The sequence below is a fragment of the Eptesicus fuscus genome, chromosome 13 (genome assembly GCF_027574615.1).
Source record: "Eptesicus fuscus isolate TK198812 chromosome 13, DD_ASM_mEF_20220401, whole genome shotgun sequence".
NCBI classification, from domain to species: domain Eukaryota; kingdom Metazoa; phylum Chordata; class Mammalia; order Chiroptera; family Vespertilionidae; genus Eptesicus; species Eptesicus fuscus.
Genome location: NC_072485.1, coordinates 71,782,103 through 71,801,328, shown reverse-complemented (window position 1 = coordinate 71,801,328; position 19,226 = coordinate 71,782,103).

The following is a 19,226-nucleotide window of genomic DNA, read 5'->3' as shown; positions in this document are numbered from 1 at the left end:
GGGTTATAACATGTATAAGAATCCTTCAACAATCACCAAACTGTGATTTTCTGAATATAATGACAAAGGAAATGGTTCTAAAAAGTGTACTGCATGGGTGACCAAGTCTGGGCTTATATCTCCTGCTCCAACTCACCAGGAAGAATCTTTAAATATGGTGGGGAGAGTATCTTACATACTTCCATTTCCTTTTCTAATGTAAAGTCTTTGGGTGGGTTTCAGCGTAGTCTTCTGTCAACTTCCATTCTGACAGGAGGTGGTATAAAGGAGGGACTAAGAGCATGGACCCCACGAATTGCCTCTGTTTGAAATCCAGTCCCCCCAGTTACTAGCTCTGTGGCCTTAATAGTTTAATTAACTTCTTTATGATCCCCCACTTTCCTCAACTATAAAATGGGGCTGATAACAATATTCCCTAAGGCATAATAAGTTTGTAATAAGAAGTAAATAAATTTTTATAAGAGTTCAGAAAAGTGTGTGATAGATAATTTATACAATATAAAATATGATAGCAATCAAGAAAGAGCTACTCTGACAAATTAGATCATTTATCATATTGAAATCGGTGTTTGATTATATTTTTAATATTCCACATAGTGCATTTCACAAAGGCTGGACCAAATAGCACGTGATAATAAATATTTGATGAGTGTTGGAAACATAAATGAACTCCTTTGATGAACCCCCTTAATTCTTTGTTTAAGAAAAATCAGTAAATGAAAGATTCTAAGATTTGAAAAATAAACGTGTGCGTGGTACTGGGAGTTTAACAGTTAAATCACAATCTATATTCTCTAGAGATATTTAGTCATTTTTAAAAATATAGTTTATTAATTTTTTTACAGAGATAAATGGACAGGGATAGAGAGTTAGAAACATCAATGAAAGAGAAACATCGAGCAGCTACCTCTTGCACGTTCCCTACTGGGGATGTGCCCGCAACCAAGGTACATACCCTTGATCAGAATCAAACTTGGGAGCCTGCAGTCGGCAGGCCGACGCTCTATCCGCTGAGCCAAACCAGTTAGGGCCAGTCATTTTTTCTGTAATCCTGAAATCTCAAATCTTGACTTTTCAGTTTATAAAACAGTTTACAGAACTCAGATGTCATATCAACATACATGATTGCTACAAGGAGAGCTTCATAAAGAAAGCCAGGGCCTCACCCACGCACCACTGGGTAAGTTACATAAGTGGCACAGTAGGGTTAAGTCCTAGACAGGGGTAGTTTCTGCACTCTGCTGTGCTCTGCCTGCAAACTAGAGGCAGGCTGGGCCTTACCGGGTGGACTGGCATTTGGAGGAGCCCAAGAGCAGTGGTTCTTGGCTCTGCCACACATTAGAATTACCTGGGGGCTTCTGAAATGTATCGACTCCAATGTGGTTGGACTTGGGTGGACCTGAGCATCAATTATTTTTAATTATCCTGAAATGATTATCATTCATAGCTGGAAAACCCAATGGACTAGGCAATATTGTTGCAATTAATTATAGATTTGTAAAGGACATAGAACTCAGAAGGATAGTTTTGTAACATTATTTCTCATGAAACTACATGGTTTAGTGGAGGCTCTAGGGTGACCAATGTGCCTGGTTTGCCCAGAGCTCCCCGGGTCCCTGAAACACATAATCTGCCCCCTCATCCCTGTCCTACAGCCCAAGTCCTACAGGCCCAGGCAAAGCAAGGAGGTTGGTTATCCTAGGTACTAATATAACGAAAAAAATCTATTTTATTTATAATAATCAGTATTAAAATGTGCTGCAAATCGATGGACATTATCAATTATATTTAATGTCAAATTTCCAACACAAAGGAAAGCGCTAATGCATTAATTTTGTGTTACATTGAATTGCATTTGAGTGTATGTGTCAGAATTTCTAATAAAATCACTCCTGTCATTTTGGTGCCTATATTTAAACAGTTCTTAAAGGTGTTTCCAATTTGCAAAATTGCTATCCCATACTTCTCTTTATTTTTCAAATCATTCCTGACCAAGTCTATTCACATAAAATTATGAGTAAGCACACACGCCATGAAAGTGTGTCATGTTCAATCAGATGCTAAGAAGTTTTAACACAGCTGCTCTGTGAGTGTTCGTCCAGTGGCGTAAGAGTGAGTTACACAAGAGCAAGTAAACACACAACCACCCACGCTGACATCACATTAGAGACACTTGAGGCTTGGTTCTAACTTTTTGGTACATTATTCTAACCTTTACTTTTTCAATAATTAAAAAACACAAGTAATTTTAAAATGTCACATGATGGTAATTCTATTTTAAATTGTTAACAAATGCTGGTGCACAGTAGGCAATCAATAGGACATATTGATAAAAGGAAAGTTAAAGAGATGGAAGGAAGAAAGGAGAAAGGAAGAAAGGAAGGTAGGAAAGCTTTCTTACTGTTCTTATTAAATGCACTTTTGTATTATTATATTTATAAAAAATGTACCTTAAAGTTGCATTGTAATGCCTTTGAAAAATCTTATTACCAAACTCTACTCTAGGTAAACTCATATTTCCTTTTTGATATAGAATCAAGATAAAACAAATTTATATCAATGCTGATTTCAAATTTTGTTCTAATAAAAGAATTATGAATTTAAAGTTAATATGTGCATTTATTCTACACTCATTACTTTTATTTTGTAATCTTATATGTATGAACTAAGTATTCTCCAGCTAAAATGATAATAAACTAGACAAGTGTAAAATTAAGTCTCTGTGATTACTATATAATTCTTCTGAAACAATTTTGTGGAAAAATCGAGAGATTAGATCGTGGATTGAAAACATAATTTGACCTCAAGATATGTGAGATGACTGACTCCCCTCCCCCTTATCTGTTCCTGGAAATTAAGTTCCATAATCCTCTTTGCAATATCTGCCTGATGGGGCATGTTCTAGCACAGGAGAAAACTAAAGACATCAGCGACCCAAGGCAGAGAATTTGCACATATTCCCTGGGCTCAAGGTAGATCTTAGTTGCCTGCAAATTGCTGAGAGGTGGAGTGTTTCTGAAATAAGATTCTGAAACTTAGCTTTTTACTTTAAAAAAAAGAACGGATTTTGAAAGCGGGATAGGTAGGGAGTTTGCTAGAATGTATCGCTGGTTTAGTAGGTGTTAGAGGGCACTGCTGTGATGAAAAAGAGCTTTGGGAATTCAAGGGAAAAGCCAGTAATAACCCTGTCCACTGGGACAGCTCCCCCAAGAGCTCAGATGATATACAGTCCTTAGCTTACTGCTCTCCATTTCTCTGTCTAAATTCAACAGAAGCCATCTTCTCCTTGACACATCTGAAATCTTGTTTTGGTCACACTAACTGCAGCACACAGTGGGAGAATTGCCTTTTTACAAGGTCCTCCTCTACACCCAGATGGAAGGGTGGAAAGATTAAGATGAACAGGAAATTTGGAAAAGGTTCAGCTGTATGAGTTATTACAAATCTTCTGATAATAGTGCAGGTATTAAATTTATGAGACACTGAAAATTGAATTCCTGAGACAAGAGCTATTGTGACAAGAATAGCAAGTGTCAGATCATGATGCTCTTCACATGGCAAGAAGCAAAGGATGGTGACAGAGTTGTTCTACTTTGTTTGAAACCCTGAGGCTCAGTTTTGTTACTGAGGAAAGAAGGTGAGCTGCAAATATTTCTTCCATGGTGTCTATGTTCCAAACTGTGAGATTTCAGGGCTTGGGAGGTAAAAAGAAAGCTAACTAGTTAATATCAATTTCATAATTTCTTCCTACCTACTAGTATATCTTTCATGGCTTTGAAAAAATGCACAACTGGTCTTACATCAATGTTAACAAATACATGCTGATTAAAAAATAAATGCAGGGGTAAGTATCAGAGAATGGTCATTCATTTAGTAAATGATTTTGGAGGTCTACTCTAAACAGATCACCTCTCTGAACAGATTCACCAGGAGATAAATATGAAATGATTTATTTTATATATGCTCTACACATGTCATATGATATATAACATGAACATATATGCACTATCTAAACAAAATTCTCTAAATACAAGCTATCAGAGAAAAGACCTTAAATATTGAACTACATACACGGTGTCTCTCAACAGTGGTAGGTACATAGCAGGGCCTCATACCACTATTGGGGACATGGTCAGAGACAAGGGGTGAAGAATTCAGTGGTTTAATTTAAGATGACTCAGCCTCCAGTTACATCATCTTTGGAAAGGGCTGGAGCCTAGGAGAGCCTCTCATTATTCAATGTTCCTTTAATCACACCATGTGGAGAGTTGGAATGTCAGGTTATTTTCCGTTGCTACATCAATATCCACAATGTATTACTGTAAATGCAAAAATTAAACAAAGTAGACAGAAGATTTGATTTCTACCCTGTGGATGATGTCACAACTGCATGAGAGAAAGTAATGAGATTTTCCCCATTCTACCCAGCACCTTCGCACAGACACGCATGCATTTACATGCTTTATATAATCCTGAGAAAAACCCAATATGCCTCCTGGTGTTCTGCATAAAGACAATGGGCAGATAGCAATAAGAAACCTGCTTCTTTGTCCCTGTTTAATTTTGTCCCTGTTCTGACTAGGCTTGGCCAGGGGACTTGCTTTGATCACTAGAATGGAGTAGATGTGATCATCTGTCAGTTCAAGCCTAGGTCTCTACTATTTTCTCTGGCTCTCTTTGTCATGAGAACATGCCCAGGTGGAACTGCCATTGACGTGTGTTCTAGCTGAGATGTTAATTCGACAGCTTCCCACCCACAATAGCGAATTCCAATATAGCATTTTCTGTGTGGCAGTTATTCTTCACATATAGAAACTCAGTTACTCTTCACAACTCTATGGAGTAGGGTTATTATTATCATCATCTCCATTTCACAGATGAGGAAACTGAGGCCCAAAGAGGTTCTATAATTAGTGAGAATTTCAATACAAGCAGGCAGATTCCAGAGGGTGTGTACACTATGTTGCCTCAGGATTCTAAGTTCCCTGAGAGCACGGAGAATGTCCTGATGCTTCAACATTTGCTGAGCTGAACCTAAGACAATATGGCAAACACCATTCCCACTACCACTACTAAACGATATAGCGGTGTCTCATCTGAGACACTCTTAGTTTTCAAAGAGATACTAATATCCTGGGAACTGTATGAAAACAGTGAAAACAATAATTAATCAATATTGCCACCATCCAGCCAATTATACACTCCTTGATTCGAATCATACTTCTTCATGGACCTTTCATCATGTGACATCCCACTGGCATTTGTTTAATGAAAGCAATACCGTCACCTCTCACACGGCATTTCTTCTGCTCTGCAGGTAAAGCAATGTTGGGAAACATGTTTCCTTTGGCTCCAGGAGGTGGCCTGGCTTGACTTACCACCGTGGTGCCTGCTACTTTTCTGATTTTACTTTGGCTATTGGAGGCCTTGTGTCTAGATAGATTTCCCATCTTAATTACTCATAGAACAGCGGCGGGGTCCTTGAATGTGGGCAAACAATGATTCCATGAAAAATAAGACTCTGGCTTAAGGGTGTTTTCAGTGAAGGGACAGGTCAGCAAAGCATTCAGGTGTATAAACAAGAACTTAAGTAAACAGACAAACTTAAGTAAACAGACAAACAAAAACTAGGCCAAAATCGGAGCAACACAGATAAAGAACTGAGTCCTCCTTTCATCAGAATAGTTATGGGCTAGCTATGGCAGTTCCCCAAGTGAGGATGAAGCCAATTGAGAGGCTAATCATTCAGATATCCTCCCAGTTTATGATAGATTCCTAATTATTCAACTATAGCAAGCAGTTTTACTGTTAACCTATAGTAAGCAGTTTGTACTCCTCTTTCTAGAACAAGGGGTTATTCATACTTTATAGCTTCTTTGACATATTCAAAAGGTGCTGAGTTAAAGAAGCTCTTCAAGTTTATGTAAACGCCTAGATTGGGCAAGCCCTATTAGTATATGTGCTTTGTGCTCAGAGTGAATACAGCCCAAATTATAAACAGCAACACTGTTATCAGTTAGAAATTAAGTATCTAATTTACATTATAGTATTTAATTATTATATAACAATCTCATGAAAAAGTATTATTATGTATGCTTTATTTTTGAAAAAAAATGGAGGCTAAATAATATATCTGAGGTCACATAGCTAGTGAATAGGTGAGCTGAGACTCAAATAATCTTGTGATAGTCCTGGTTTAATAAAGCATCTATATTAATTCCTGCTTTTAGCAGAAGACTTTCATTATTTATGCCTCTCTGCCACATCGTCTTATCATTACTTTCATCTTTCCAGCTCAGGCTGGGACAAGGATAGTGTCCAGACACAATTTTTTAAAAACAGTACAGAATGTACACACATTCATGCACACATACACATGCATATTCAAAATACGATTTGGAGACCTTTCCTCAGAATATAGGAAATGGGCTGCCCCCTAGAAACTCCAATAACAACACAGGAGATGGAACAAGTAGTATGAAAACAAAAATTGATTTTTTACAAAATCTATAAGCTACAATATTCAATGAGTCAGGGTGATAATATCAGTACAGATAAGTGTAAAGGATTTCCCCCTAGCAATCTTTATTTCAAGACAAGTCCTTCAGCCTAGCAAAGCATTTATACAACAGAGCATTCAAGATTAATATCTATAATATTTTCAAAGAAAGAGGAATTTTCCCTGACATGTCTTTTTCTCCCTTAAGGTCCCAGAAGAGGGAGAAAATGATATACCCTGCAGTTCCCTATTCAATCAAACTTAAATTCCCCATGACTAACTTCCCACAAATATTTCTGGATAAATCATTCTGCATTTCTCTTGAGGCTCCTAGAAACATCGTCGTGACTGTCACCCCTAGAACCAATAGCTAAGAAATGGCACTTAGAGATTATAGAGACATGCTAATATATTTTGATGAATAAGGTACCCTGAAACAGTGGCTGAAAATGTAAAATACTTCATTCAGTCATATATCAAATACATATTTTACATAGCCTAATCCTTTTTATATGCTCCCTAAAAATACAGTGCTATTGAAAGTGAAATAAGGATGCTAAGCAGACATAGTTGATACTAATCTAAAACTGAGTCATGGGACTAAATGGACTTTCTCCCCTTTGTATGTAAAAAGAAATAGGGTATTTCATTCATTTTAATATCCATTTGAACACACTTGCTGGATTCTATGATTTTACATAGACCAGTGCTGTACACACGTTAAGGTACATAAAAAGGTCCCTGTCACGTCATAATTGCAGATTGGGTTTGTGGGTGGGGTTCAGAATTCTGCATTTCTAATAGGAGCTGCTGATGCTGGGGTGTAGAATTATCCAGCTGTAATTTCTGTAGTGACAGAAATGTTCTATGTAACTTCTTCCCAAGATGGAAACCACTAGCCACATGTGACCACTGACCACGTGAAATGTGGCTGGGGTGACGGGAGAAAATTTAAGTTTATTATATTAATTCTAATTATATAGCCACATGTGGCGAGTGGCTACAAAGAACAAGCTCACCATATAATGGTTAAGATATTTAATCAGATTATTGGGATGTGATATGTTCGGTCTTAACAAAATGACATGGATGCATAAAAGAAGAAATGAAGGGGTGAGTGTCATACATGAGCAAGTTCCAATTGAATACACTGGTCTTCAGTCCTCTGATCTCACATGTAATGTATCTACAGTAGAGCAATAAAGGCAGAGATAATGGAAGAAGAGGATGGTGTGTTGACTTTTACCTTGTAAGGCTCGGGATTAGCTGAGGCAACTCCTCCAAATACAGACTTTTGTCAGAGTTTCTGCATTGTGGAATTCTATAATTTTAAAAAATATTTTTATTGATTTCAGAGAGGAAGGGAGAGAGGGAGAGAGATAGAAACATCAATGATGAGAGCGGGTCATTTATTGGCTGCCTCCTACATGCCCCCTACTGGGGATTGAGCCAGCAACCTGGGCCTGTGCCCTTGACCGGAATCAAACCCAGGACCCTTCAATCTGCAGGCCAACACTCTATCTGCTGAGCCAAACTGGCTAGGGCCAATTCTATAACTTAAGGTTAGAAGGACTAGATGATGAGGCCATCTCTGATCAACTTGATTATAATAAAATCCCATGGGAGAACAAATGGAATCAGCAACTCTCATAGGAAAAGCTGGTTGAGACATACTAGTCTCTCACTCCAAGGAAGAAATAAGTTGGTGTGATAGTTAGCCAATGTCTGACCTAAAGAACCACATCAAATTGTAATGACAACTGATGGTCTGGAGTCTGGAAGTATCCATCTGCTCTTGCTGACACTCATTAATGGAACTCCAGCTGTGCCTGCTATTGCAGGAGAGCAGAGCAAGACAGGGAGGGGGAAATGCAAGGGGTGTGTGTGGCTTGTTAATAGTTCTCATGATTCTTTCTAATTATGAGCTTATTTGGCATGAAAACAATAATATTCCGTGTCATCACCACTGTTGTTTGAAATACACACTTTTTCCCTCCTTGTACACATTTCAGAAAGAATGAGCCAATCATTAAAATTCCCACAGTTCTGAGTCTATTACATTTCCTTCCCCTAAGTTATTGTTGACTTGAAGATAAATTTATCTCCGTTTTTGTTTTTTGTTGTTTCATTTTTCAGTTAATGGGGGGGAAAGAACTTCATAGTTACTATGGAAACAGAGATGCTTTTTCTCTTTCTCCCTTTCTTTTCCTATAGCGTGGCAGATATTCAGGTTTGGGATATGAAAAATCTCAAAGGTTGTAACCAATTTATCATTAAAAATAAAATCCCAAACATTTTTTCTTAAGTTTTAATAGCTATGAAATACCTATTAGAAGAATAATGTCACAGCCATATATATGAACTACAGAATGTTGATGTAAGGGTTCAAAATACCATTTTTATTGTCTTATGTTTTATAAAATAGGAATGGGTTACATTCTTCCTAGAAGACAGATCCATTCCATTTAATTAAAGCACCATTCTTATTAAATACACACCTATTTAAAACTTGGATAACTCAGTGTTGCTTATCAAATCAGTGCTGGATAGCTTACCTCTTTATTCCCAGGCATGATCTAAACCCTACTAATGAAACCTATGAGGATGCTTAACCATATTCAACACACGCCCCCTATCTTGCTTTATGTTCCTATCCTTTACAATTTGTAGCCTGTTTATGTTATCCTCATCTCATTCTCTCTTTCTCCTCTATTCTTTCTTTCTCTCTTCCTAGTCTCTTAATTCTCACTCAAATACCAACGCATACATTCTTGGGCCTCACAGCTAAACTTCCAGCTAATTCCAATAATATACTTTGAGACATTCTTATATATTTTGCACCATGAACTCTAATTAGCCTTTATAAAACCGATTTGTAACACCCGTAGTTTCAATAGTTGCAGTTGTAATTTTCCAACACCACTCTGAGATACGTGAAAAATAAATAGGCCATATGCTCGGGGTAAAGGGTTTATCCAGTTGGTACATTAATCCAAACTTCTCGAAGTATCCTGTGTGTGTGCCATTCTCCACTCACAGTCCCACCCTCTGGTACACATCTAATGAGAGAAACGGAAGAATAAAGAGCTCTGGTTATTCACAAATGCCCCAGGATGGTTCCTTGCAGAATCCAAAGGATCTTCTGTAGTTTGATTCTGTTTGTTCGTTTGTGTGGTTCTGTTTGAAATTGCCGTTGTTTTGATGAAGGTCTGTCAGATCTGTTCAATGAATTTTTGTCCCAATCTTTCTGGGTTATTTACTTATTCCTTCATAATGAACATTTAGAAAATGCATTATCTGTACCATTTACCATGCTAGGAGATTCAAGAATTACAATAAAATATATGATTTTCCTACCCTTGAAAAGAATGTCTAATAGAGAAGACACAAATGTAAGCAATTAAAAACCAATATGACAGACCAAAAAGACATGACAACTGCATGCAATATTTGTTCACAGTCCTGGAATATTTGTAATACTGAAGCTATAAAAATAAACTACAAATTTTGGAACAATTGGATAAAAATAGTATGGTAGATTAAGTAACATTATTGTGTAACTAGAGTCCTGGTGCATGAAAATTCATGCACTGGAGGGGGAATCCCTCAGCCTGGCCTGCCCCCCTCACAGTCCGGGAGCCCTCAGGGGTGGGAGGTGACCCTGCAATCAGGGGAAAGTGATGCCCCATCACACCTCTTCTGCTGCCACTGCAGGCAGCGCAAGCCTCAGCCAAGGCTGGTTACCTGAGCCTCAGGCATCCCTGTGCAGCTGGGCAGCTGCCATCTGAGGCTTGCATGTGCCTCGGGCTGGCCCTGGGCGGCTGGGGGGCTGAGGGACTGGGGGACTCCAGAGGAAGACACGCGATGGGCCTGGCCTTGCCACATGCATGCCACCCCAGCGGGGCTGAGAGGACTGGGTGCTGCCATCTTGTGGCTGTGGGCACCGCCACCTTTGAGGGCAGGGCAGTCAATCAGCACATTCCCTCCTTATTGGCTGTGGGCGCCACCATCTTTGAGGGCAGGGAAGTCAATTAGCATATTCCCTCCTTATTGGCTGTGGGCACCGCCATCTTTGAGGGTGAGGCAGTCAATTAGCATATTCCCTCCTTATTGGCTCTGGGTGTCGCCATCTTTGAGGGCATGGCAGTCAATTAGCATATTCCCTCTTTATTAGATAGGATATTAAATAGACTAAACTTGACAGCTATTGTAGTTATGAGTCAATGGGTAAAAAAGCCTGGTAAATGCAATCTATTCTTACATGAATAAAATATACATATATTCTTTTTTTTACAATTATTAATATGTGTGTTATAAAATATACTAGAGGCCCAGTGCATTTAATTCATGAACTCAGGGGTCCCTCAGCCCAGCCTGCACCCTCTCCCAGTCCGGGAGCACTCGGGGGATGTCCTCAGTGCTACTGCGGAGGCAGGAGAGGCTCCCACCACCACCACTGCGCTCTCCAGCCGTGAGCCTGGCTTCTGGCTGAGCAGCGCTTGCCTGTGGGAGCGCACTGACCACCAGGGGCAGCTCCTGCATTGAGTGTCAGCCCCCTGGTGGTCAGTGCATGTCATAGCAACCAGTTGTTCTACCATTTGGACGATTTGCATATTACCCTTTAATTATATAGGATAGCACAAACACAAACTATAAGACACATGTAGCAAAATGAATAAAATTGGTGAATGTGGTTAAAGGATATATGGAAGTTCTCCAAATTATACTTGTAACTTTTCTGTAAATTTCAAATTATTTCAAAATAAAAAGAAAACCTAATTATATAGCACAAAATAGGTTTGGTTCAGGGGAAAATTTTGGTAAAGAAATGCCTGACATATGATTTTAAAAAGTGACAACTTCACATTAAATAGAAATAGAATTGAGGCTAAAAGCAGGGATGAAAAACTATAGGGGTACTATTGTATAGTTTATGGATATAAATTATATATTTTACTAATTTTTGATTATAAATTATACATTTTACTCCCCACCCAATAAAACAAGAACAATGGTTAGAGTTTAATTATTATTATTCCCATTAGTTTTGAGAGAAGGTGTATTTGTAATTATATACATGTGTGTATGTTTGTATAATTTACACAGGATATTTAATATTTCCTTGGAGCAGCCTTAATTATGAAATACAAAAGTGATCAAAATACAAGAATAACAATAAAAAATGTAAAAGCACAAAAATGAGAAAGTTGCCAAATTTTCAAAATTACTCATGATGCAAATGGGAAACCACTGGTTTCCTTCAGCTTCTTAAGGAGATAACAGCATGAGCTATATTGATAGAAGGCTGGTTCTTTCCTAGGAACTCAGCAAGCACGCTTTGCACAACACTCTATTTAGTCCTCACAAAACCCTTTTACATCGGATGCATGAAGCTACATCTGAGCAAACAGATGAAACGCAGTCCCCTCTCCCAGGCCAAGCATCTAGGCCATGGTGGGTGTGGGATTCCAACCCTGGCAGCCTGGCAACAAAGCCTCTGAACTTGACCATGTCCCTGTAAGGAGAGTGACGCTAAGTCTCAGGAAATAACTTTAAGTTACCAAACTTTTGATACAAATTGAATACTTATTTATAAAACACCTGCAAAATAATATTATTCTGATTTTATATGTGAGAGAACAGAAACTCAGAGTTTGAAAACTTGCCTAACATCAGCCTGAATTTTGATTTACTCTGTTCTCTCTGGCCTCAAAGCTTGCAGTAAATTTCGCTCTGCCTGTTTTCCAGTCAGCTCTGAGAAATCCCTACTTTTCAACTGGCATCCTTCATTCATGACTCTAACTTCCCCCAGGGGTTTCCAAACTGAATCATCACTGAGCGTAGAATATGGTGTTGCTTAATTAGCCATCTACTGCCGAGAGAAGGTCTTAGCGGGTACACATGAAAAATAGATCATTCATATATATCATTTTCTTGATTTCTGACTTAAAAAAAAAAAGAATTATGGGCTCTTTTGCAGAAGCCTAGTCAGAAGCAAGAAAATCTAATCCTGCCCATCACTTAATCCCTTGAAATGCAGTGATAATTCAAAAACAGACTACACAAATGGTGCTACACTGGTCTCTTTTCTTTTACTGTTATCTCAATTGAATTTTACCGGTGAGCAAATTAAAAAAAAGATTTACTAAGTGCCAATGCCCCTGACTCCTTGTGGGATTAACACACACACACACACACACACACACACACACACACACACACACACAAACAAAACAAAACAGAAACAACAATAGCTGAACTGTTTCTGCCTCTGTGAGGATCAGTGCTTAGGGGATTTGCCATGTAAGGGACCTCACCAGGCTTTTGATGAGTTGCTGAACAGGGGTGTCAGTTTGGTGGCTCCAGAGCTAGATTGGCTCCTGTGGTGTTTGCTCACAGGAGTAAAGCAGTTTTTCTTTCTTCTTCTTCCTCTTCTTCTTCTTCTTCTTCTTCTTCCTCTTCTTAAGTTAGCGGTGTTGAGTCAAAAGCTGCCCATCTATCCTTACATGAAGTAAGATGATATTTTCTCATTGTCGTTTCTAATTATGTTCCTTCTTTCTCACTCCCATAATCCCAGCTTCACAATGGAATAGATACTTTGGCTCAGTTGGATGGGGGCTATACTCTTTGTCTTTGGTGATAACCTAGGTCGCTTGAGTTACTCTGCACGTTCAAGTTCATAAGGAGCTAGGAATAGAATTCCTGTGCTCAATTCCCTGGACTTCCTCACTTCACTCTGGAAAGTATCCCCTTCTCAGTATTGAGAGTGGACAAAACAAAATAATTGGCAGCCAGGAAAACCATGCTTATTATTCCTCCCTCCTGAAATGGATGATAAGGTATACATGGGCATAGCTAGAGTGAGCCCAGAGAAAATGCTGTGGTCATTCTACTTGGTTGAGTCCCCTATGATCCAGCAGATGAAAGGCAAATGCCTGCTGAGGATTCAGGTCCCTGCTCCTGTTCCTGTTTGGGAATCAGTATTGCTTTCTGTTATTATTGTTTGATCAGTACACTCATGGCTTCCTGCTAAATATTTGAATATATCACCTTTTTCTCTTCCATATCTGTAAAGTCTTTATGCAATCTACACTGACAATTCATCCAAAGACACCTTTACATTTTGACTTTGAAAACCTCAAAGGACATATAATGAGTTCATTTATCTTTGAAATCCGAAGTCTAGTATAATCTACAAAAACATGAAATATATGCATTGCCCATTAGGAGGTTAAAGTTTGTCAGTACCTTTTTGGACAAAGGAAATTGTGAACATTTTTTTATACCTATTCTGTATCAGGCAATGTTCTATGCACTTTATAAATGTGACTATTCACACCTGCTCTGTGAAGTAGGTGCAAATGTTTTCCTCCCTTTTCAGATGAGGCAACTGAGATTCAGGTTGGTTAAGTAAAATGCTCAGAGCCACACTGCTAGTAAGAGGCTAAACTGGACTCTGGGCTCACCGCCCTCATTAACCTTTGTGCCACACTGCAAAAAGTTAGAAACACGGCAAAAATATGGCACTAGGCTTTTATACAGAGGGATTACTACACAGCATGCTAACAAGAAGGTGTAGGCCTGCAGTTGCCCTTACATACCATTCTACTTTTTTAATTTCAATTGGTGTGTTTATTGGGGTTGACTTTCTTTGGAGGTGGGAGAGATTTCATCCCCCCTTCCTCCCATGAAAAATATCAGCTACATTTTAAGTTTTGTGATGATGGTGGTCATGGTTTTTACAATTAAAGATAATCATAGTATCTCAACAATGAATGTATTTTAAAGATAATCTACTTTCTAACTGGTCAAAACCATACAACCTAACTCTCCTTTATAATGTAACAACTGGGTCATTATCACCACAGCAATGGCATATGTCAAAATATATGGAGCATTCTTAAGGGATGTACTGTTTGGGTTATAACATGTTCTCCTTCACTGTTCACAACTACCCTATGTGAGAGTTATTATGACTGTTCCCACTCTATAGATGGCAAACACCTCAGAAATGTTTGTGTTGCCCAAGGTCACACAACTTGTAAGCAGTGGACCCAGAATTCCAAACAAAGTTGTCTAATCCGGACTCTGCCATTCATCACAAAATAGGTTTGGTTCAGTGCTTCTCAAACATGGTTGGTGGAACACTGGAGGTTCCTTAGACCAGTGGTCGGCAAACTCATTAGTCAACAGAGCCAAATACCAACAGCACAACGATTGAAATTTCTTTTGAGAGCCAAATTTTTTAAACTTAAACTTCTTCTCACGCCACTTCTTCAAAATAGACTTGCCCAGGTCGTGGTATTTTGTGGAAGAGCCTCACTCAAGGGGCCAAAGAGCCGCATGTGGCTTGCAAGCCACAGTTTACTGACCATTGCCTTAGACCATCTCAGGATTCCACAGGGTCAAAGTATATGTATAATGATAGTAAGACACGCTACCTTTTTCACTGACATTTTCATGGGTGGTGCAAAAGCAGTTGTGGGTAAAAATGATGAGGCCTTAGCAGGTACCAAGGCTAATGGAAATACACTAAATTAGTGCTCACTGTATTTCAAACACGCATGCTGAAAGCAAAACTATGTCCATTTCACTCAAGATCATCATTTATGAAGCAGCAAATATGATTAATTTAACTTAATCTTTGCATTTAAATACATATGTTTTAAATATTATGTGATAAAAATGTGAAATATAAATAAAGTGCTTGCTTTACATAAAGCACATTGGTTGTCTCAAGTCAGAATTCTTGTACAATTAAGTTGTGAGCTGAACCAGATGCTTTTTCATAGAACCCATTTTCATGTGACAAAACAACTGACAAACTACAGTTTTACATACTTGGCTACTTGGCAGGCATTTTCTCCAAAATTAACAAAGTGAGCCTGCCACTTCAAAAACAAAAACAAACAACAACAACACAAAAACCCTGACACAATGTGTGAGACATACTAATTTGATTTTTAGGCAAATATGTGAATTATGAAAGATTGTTTCCCATCAATGAGCTTGGCAGTTTCCCAATGTTTAAATAATTTTCTGATTGGATAGATTATATTAATTTATTTTGATATCCTTTATAATAAAGAGGTAATATGCAAATTGACCATTACTCCAACACACAAGATGGCCGCCCCCATGTGGTTAAAGATGGCCACCCCCATGTGGACACAAGATGGCCACCACAAGATGGCCAGCAGGGTAGGGCAGTTGGGAGGGACCAGGCCTGAAAGGGCGGGCAGTTGGGGGCAACCAGGCCTTCAGGGGAGGGCAGTTGGGGGCGACCAGGCCAGCAGGGGAGGGCAGTTCGGGGTGACCAGGCTCGCAGGGGAGAAGTTAGGCGTTGATCATGGTGGCAGGGGAGTGGTTAGGGGTTGATCAGGCTGGCAGGCAGAAGTGGTTAGGGGCAATCATGTAGGCAGGCGAAGTGGTTAGAGATGATCAGGCAGGCAGAGAGGTGAACGATTAGGAGTCAGCGGTCCCAGATTGTGAGAGGGATATCTGACTGCCAGTTTAGGACCGATCCCCAGCAGTTGGACACACCCCGAGGGGTCCCGGATTGTGAGAGGGTGCAGGCTGGGCTGAGGGACACCCCTCCCATGCACAAATTTCATGTACCAGGCCTCTAGTTTAAAAATAAACACCAACAAGGACCTGGTGCCAACAAATCAACACTTGGCTTCCCCCAGTGCGACACTGGCCCCGCCACCACCCCGGAGCAACACCCCACCAAATCGCAGCCAATGCTGCAAAGACCCCATGGCGCAAAATGCAGCCCACAGCCCAGCCCAGCCCAGAAATGGTCGCTGTGGGCACTGGGTAATGATGTCATGTAGCAATGCCTGGCTTCCTCTCCCTAGCAACTAGCCTCCTTGGAGTTTTTTCAGCCCAAGAACATGATTTGCTTTATAGCCAGGTGGAAACACTTTACACTGTAACCAAATGTCTATGAAGCGATTTCCTGTGCCTCATCTTATTTGATCCTCACAGAAGTCCTGGAGTAGGTATATAGGAGACTCAGTAGAATCCTATTTTCTTTTCATTAACAAGACAACAGAGATTTAGAAAGTTTAGAAACCTGACCTGACTGAAAGAAGTAAGAAATGTTGGACCTTGAAAATGACTTCAGGTTTTCTCACTGCACAGAATATAGTCAAACACTGCTGCAGTTAAATATTTTACCCTTTGTTCTCCCTGTGTGATCTACAGTAATAATCTGCTTCACGTTGATTTTTACTGCTGTGTTGCTGAAAATTACTTGAAAGAGAAGTTGGGGTGCTTCACTGGGCTGGAAAAAGTTTAGCTAAATCAGAAAGTAGGTCTAATTAAGCAAGTTTTTCTATATACTAGAGGCCCAGTGAATGAAATTTGTGCACAGGGGGTGGGGAGGGTGTCCCTCAGCCTGGCCTGTACCCTCTCCAATCTGTGACCCCTCGGGGGATATCTGACTGCTGGTTTAGGCCCGATCCTGGGGACTGGGCCTAAACCGGCAGTCAGACATCCCTCTCACAATCTGGAACCACTGGCTCCTAACTGCTTACCTGCCTGCCTGCCTGATTGCTCCTAACCACTCCCCTGCCAGCCTGATCTCCCCCTAATTCCGCCCCCACCCCCGCTGGCCTGATTGCCCCTAACAGCCTCTGCCTGCCTGCCTGATCGCCCCTAACTGCCCTTCCTGCTCTGCTCCCATTAAACTTGAAAGTACTAGGCATGTCTAATCATTTCTGGTTTTAAGTTTACTGAATTATGAAATATAAAACTTGAGTTAGATGATATTGGATGTCCCTATCAGTTCTTATATTTGATCCTGACCATAGATTACATATAATCTATTCATAATAATTTGGGTATTAATAAAAGTTCCAGATGGATTACTGCCTCTTTGAAATGTTCAAAGCACCCATTAAAATCATCTGCTTATGACAAAAAAGTAATTTAAGAAATATCCAACCCTTCTCAATGAAAAAGCTGAGGCATGAAAGCTTATTAGACTCCCCATTGATCACTTTTGTTTTCTCCCTTTTTAACAAAGAAAGTCACAGTTGAAAATTTCAGGTTTGAATGATCTTTTTTTTCCCCTTCAGAGATCTTTACAACATTATTCATATCTTTTTTGTCCTGTGTTGACATCTAATATTTCTATTGCAAATATGAAACAGAAAAACACAGTGTTACACAAGTCACTGGAGATAAAAAGGCAGAAAGGAATGACTCTATATTTTGGTTCATTTAACTGTGAATCCCAAGTCAAGAATCTGACACTGGAAACCTAGAGAGCAGCAGTGAGACAATGTAAAAGCAACAGATGAACAATGATTTGAGGATGACAGGGCAGAAAGTCTGTGCGCAAGCTGGAGAATGAAGCTCAAAGCGCTCCCGATAGCAGGAAACGCTGGCCCTCGGCATTTATAAAAGCTATCTGTGTCCCCTGCTGCAGATAACAGAATCTGGATGGAGCATTTAACTGTTGCTTTTGGCTCCTTTTGCCTCTGAACCATTGGAAAGTAATTGTTTTTTAAAAAGTTCAATGTGTAGTGTAGTGTTACTCAATTTTCCTGGAAAACTATTGATTTGCCACCCACACACTTAGTCATAATTACTGCATTTCAGAATGATAGAATGTCAGCAATGTCCAGGTAAGGTTCTTATTCCATAAAATTCACGAATGCATCATAGGACATTACTCCACTCCAAAGAAAGCACTCTCTCCTCAGCATTTTATTAACTACCTTTGAGGTGCAATGTGACATTGCTAGCCAATTGGCAACTCAGCCACTCCCTTGGTAGAGAGTTGGCAACACTCTACCCAGAAGCATAAACATAGGCTGCTCTTTAGCAGTGGGGGATCTTGAAAAAGTAGGGGCTTCTCTTTGTTAGGGATATGTTAATTTGCAATTAACATAGGATGAGGGAGAGCGTTCCAGAATTTCTGACTTGGAGGTCCACCATTTAGACTTGGGCATTGCTCCTACCCAGTGTTGAAAACCCTGGCAATATACTGTATATTATATAATTTCCCCTGTTGTCAACCTTTCCTCCAAATTGAGGAGTCTTAACCACACCCCCTCCCGGTCATTCTGCAGTTCTCCAAATCCCCATTCCTTAGTAAGCAATTTTTTACATTTTATAACAACTGAATATTCCACCAAATAGTTACAAAATAATATTTAGAGGCCAAAATATTAAACCTTTCATCCCAACTTGGAATTTCACCATCTCTCCTTGACTCTAACTCTTCTCTATTATACATATCTCTATTAAAAGACCTCACCTGTCATTCTTCCCCAATGACCTTTAACTCTTAAGCATCTTGTTCTTCCTTTTCCCCTCCACCCCAATTTCCCTAACATAACCAATAAAACCAGATACCTGTCTCAGCCAGGAAACATGTTAGGCTAAACAGGTTAGGTTACTTGTCCTTTAAAATACAACTATTAATACAACTTTGGATGCATAGGTACAACTGCTAACTTAGCCATCGAATAGTCATCTCCACCTTAACAAAGATATCTGGACTCTTGATAGCTCTTCAAATTCTGTCTCTACTCTACTCTTTCCAATTTCAGACAATCGAGCTGTTTGCTGGAGCAAAGAACCTAGGAGACATTGTTGATCCTTTCTAATCACATCCATTCCATCAAAAAGACATGGTGATGCTACTTCAAAATATATTTCCAAATTTTTTATTTCTCTTCATGTCTATTACTAACTAATTTTAGACACTGTC